Source organism: Canis lupus, chromosome 7, assembly GCF_048164855.1.
Source record: "Canis lupus baileyi chromosome 7, mCanLup2.hap1, whole genome shotgun sequence".
NCBI lineage: Eukaryota > Metazoa > Chordata > Mammalia > Carnivora > Canidae > Canis > Canis lupus.
Genome location: NC_132844.1, coordinates 9,144,881 through 9,149,131, shown reverse-complemented (window position 1 = coordinate 9,149,131; position 4,251 = coordinate 9,144,881).

Genomic DNA, 4,251 nt, shown 5'->3' with positions numbered 1-4,251 from the left:
AGGGCCATGAATGCAATAGATAGACTTGGACCCAGGGTTTATCAACAACTTTTGTTACTTAATTGCAGTGCCTTGGTTTCCCTATTGGTTAAATATGGAGAGTTGGAATGAAATTATATTTGAAAAAATGTCCAGTTTAAACCCAAGGGTTTCAGAATGTTTTCAGAGTATTTTCTTTTCATTGATGTTATTTTTAAGATAGGGTACATATGTGACCTTCTTCGCTTGTATATTTCAACCTTACCAAAAAGCATAGAGAATAATACAACCAACACCTGTCTCCAGTCTACTTATCTCTATGTACTTGTTGCCAAGATACATCAAAACTATCTTTGCTTCTGCTTTTAAATATATATACTTTTTATGGGTTTTTGTTTGTGGGTTTTTTGTTTTTGTTTTTGTTTTGAGATTTATTCATAAGTTGCTTTAGTCCATCACACTATCAGAGCTGTAGTATTCCATTAATGGGCATACCGTCATAAACTTGCCTATTGTGTAATGTTTGCTATTTCATTTTTTAAAATATTTTATTTATTTATTCATGAGAGACAGACTGAGAGAAAGAGAGGCAGAGACACAGGCAGAGGGAGAAGCAGGCTCCAAGCAGGGAGCCCGATGCGGGACTCGATCCCAGGACCCCATGATCACGCCCTGGGTCCAAGTCAGGCACTAAACCGCTGAGCCACCCAGGGATCCCCTGTTTGCTATTTCAAATGATGCCACTATGAAACACTCATACACATGTCCTAGTGCACAGGCTGTCTCTCTAGAGTACTATATAGAAATGGAATTGTGCGGTCATAGGCTATACCTATTTTCAGCTTTGATAAATATCACTAAATTGCACTCCCTAAGTGGTTGCCATGATTTACACAAGTACTACTAGTATGTGAGAGTTCTTGTTCCAACTGTGTTGTCATTCACACTTGATAAGAACAGGCTTTCAGATATTTTCCCACTTCGGATGGGTATAAAATGGGGACTTGGTTTTTTTCTTTTCTTTTTTCTAAAAAGATTTTATTTATTTATTCATGAGAGACACTGAAAGAGAGGCAGAGATATAGGCAGAGGGAGGAGCAGGCTCCCTGTGGGAAGCCCACTTGCAGGACTCAGTCCTAGGACCCTGGGATCACACCCTGAGCCAAAGGCAGATGCTCAACCACTGAGCCACCCAGGTGCCTGGGGACTTGTTTTAAGTTAGATTTCCATAAGTGCTAGTGGAACTGAACATCTTTTCACTGTTAAATGCCTGGTTTGACATTTGAACATATGAACATATGACAAGCTATGAATTGCTTGTTCGTATATTTTGCTTGGTTTTTATTGGAGGGGGGCTTGCTTTTCTTACTGGTTTATCATTCTTTTTTATTCTGAATTCTAATTCCTTACTGATTATGGTTGCTGTAAAAATATTTTCCTGATTTGTGCCTACACCAGTCATTGCTTATGGTGTCTTTGAAAATACGTTTTATTTTATTTCATTCTTAAAATTAAGATACAATTGACATATAACATTGTATTAGTTTTAAGGGTACAGCATGATGATTTGATATTTGTATATATAATGCAGTGATCACCACAAGAAGCTTAGTTAACATCCATCACCACATAGTTAGAATTTTTTTCTTGTGATGAGAACTTTTTAGATTTCCTCTCTTAGCAACTTATAAATATATAAAACAGTATTGTTAACTAGAATCGTCATTTTGTACGTTCCATTCCATTCCTCAGGATTTATTTATCTTATAATTGGAAGTTCGTATCTCTGACTCCATACATTTCACCCAGGCCCCTCCAAACCAGTCTCTTCTCTGATCCATGAATTTCGTTTTTTTCAGATACCCATATAATAAGTGCTGTGTGTGTGTGTGTGTTTATTTTGTGTGTGTGTGTGTTTTAATATAGTGAAATATATTTATCTTTTCCTTTGAAGTTTGTGCTTTTGTCTCTTGTTTAAAAAATTCTTCCTTAGTCTGAAGTCCTACATATATTTAGCCATATTTTCTTCTAGTTTCATAAAGTATTTCTTTGTCTTTAATCTACCCCCAATTTTTTTTTAATTTTTGGCGTGACATAGAAATCTATTTTTTCTCTCAAATGGATATCTAATTGTCCAAGCCCCATTTATTAAATTGCACATCCTTTCCTTATACTTTTTAAAAAATGCCACCACCATCATTTATGAGATCCATAGGTACACCTCTGTGTCTCTTTTCATTAGGTTATCCTTGTACCATTACAGTGGAGTAAAATGCTTTATGTCTTGACATCTGGCGGGGTGAGTTCCCCAACTGTATTCTTCAAAATTGTTTTAGTTGTTCTTGGCCTTTTGCTCTTCCATATGGATTTTGGTATCAGTATATATACCTCATACAAAATAGAAAAACATTATTTTAAAAAGGTGTTTTTTTTTTTTTTTTACATGCTACTATCCTCAAATAACTTTCTGTGGAATTTCAAGCAGGAAATATTTATTTAGCATTTTCTCTATTTAATTTTTGGTTCTCCATTAAAATATGTTTATGCAGTTGACACAGTCCTGACCTCAAATCTGCTTCTGAATTTGGCTGTTCTGAATTTAGGTGCTCAAACAGAGTTAGAAAATTTAATTTCGTTTAAAAGAATCAGTTTGACTAAGCTGAAGAGCGTTTGGTTGCAAAAAACGAGGGTTTTTGTTTTCTTAAGTAGCATTTGAATTGAGATGTAGAGGTAAGGCCAGGTAATCGCTTTCTTTTCTCCTTTTGTCATTAAGTAGAGATGGAACAATGGGTGTTATTTGAGAGCTGCCCTTCTAACCTTTGCTGCTCTTAAAATGCCTTCAGGTCATCACAGGTTTCTTAGTGGTGTTTTAATTTTTTAATTTAATGTTTAACTTCAGAAAGAATTGCTTAGAAACATTTACCTTGTTGAGCTACAGGGAAATGGTTAGATAATGGTGTCTATGGGTGACAATAAGGGATTTCATAATGTGCTTATTTTGGGGATTTAGTAAAAATAGGATTGACAAAGTTTTATTTAATTGGAAATTTACTTTGAATTATTTTGTCCCTAAGACCTCCAATATTGGAAGTGAATTTTTAACATTAAAATGCAGGAAGGTGTCTAGGGCTTTGATTTTTTAAATGTATGTTCCGTTGTATAAACATCCAGAATGTTTTAGATTATCTTCCTTGAACATGAATTCACATCATAGTTGTTTCATAACTATTTTGAGGTTTCGTTCTCGCCTATCTCATTGCCTTAGTCCAGTGGAAGAAGCAAATGATACTTAAAGCATTCAATTCATTCCCTTCTATGATTTACCATAAATTAGCCATAGATCTCTCTTCTGTGTATCCCTATAGAGAGTACAGTTTCTGGTTCAAAGTCCTGATTTTTCTCAGTTTCTCAACCATTTTCTGTGGTGAATCTCACTTGGCCAGGTTCTTTAGGTGTGTGTGGCTGAGGAGGGGAGAGAGAGAGCAATAAGCAATAGCCATTCTCCTTTGGAGCCTTCAGCAGGATTATATATTATGGTGTATGGGAGTTTTTCCTTTATTATATAATACAGTGGTCTTAGGATGTGGCTATTTTTGTTCTTTCTCTTTTTATATTAGTCGGTTTATTCCAAGTTTAGTAAAGACTGAGATACACCTGGTCAGAGAATTCCTCTGCAGGTACCTGTAAGAACATTTGGTTGGAATTGAAGATAGCTGTTCATTTATTCATTCACTCGTCATACATGCATACACACGTTACCAGTAGAGGGACCATAAAATGTGTTAGCCATAGCAGGACATTTTTTGAGTGAAAGGAGACATTAGGAACAACAAACAAACCAGGGTCTTCCCTGGCAAACCATCCGGCCCTGACCACCATGTATCACACTTCCTATAACCAGGAAGTTTTTTAATAACCTACTTAACTCTTTTAGGATGGGGAAGGAAGGGAAAGAGTTGATTAGAAGGAAGGAGAAGGCTTCTGTGTAGTCACTGCACCTTTTAATATAAAACAAACACCCAGAGACTGCAGGTTTATTGGGTGCTAAGTGTGCCTGGCTGTAATCTGCTAGTTTCATTAAATTCACATACCCTGTCTTGGTCGTGCTTTTCTAGAAACTGTATCTCTACCTTGCTTCCTTATTATCCTTAGACATTTGGGGGAGGGGGGCAGATATAACTGACACATCAGCATCATATTGGATTTAGGCGTACCTTAGACATTTTAAAACATTATCATTACCTTCTGCATTTCTTTTATTTTGAACTGGTA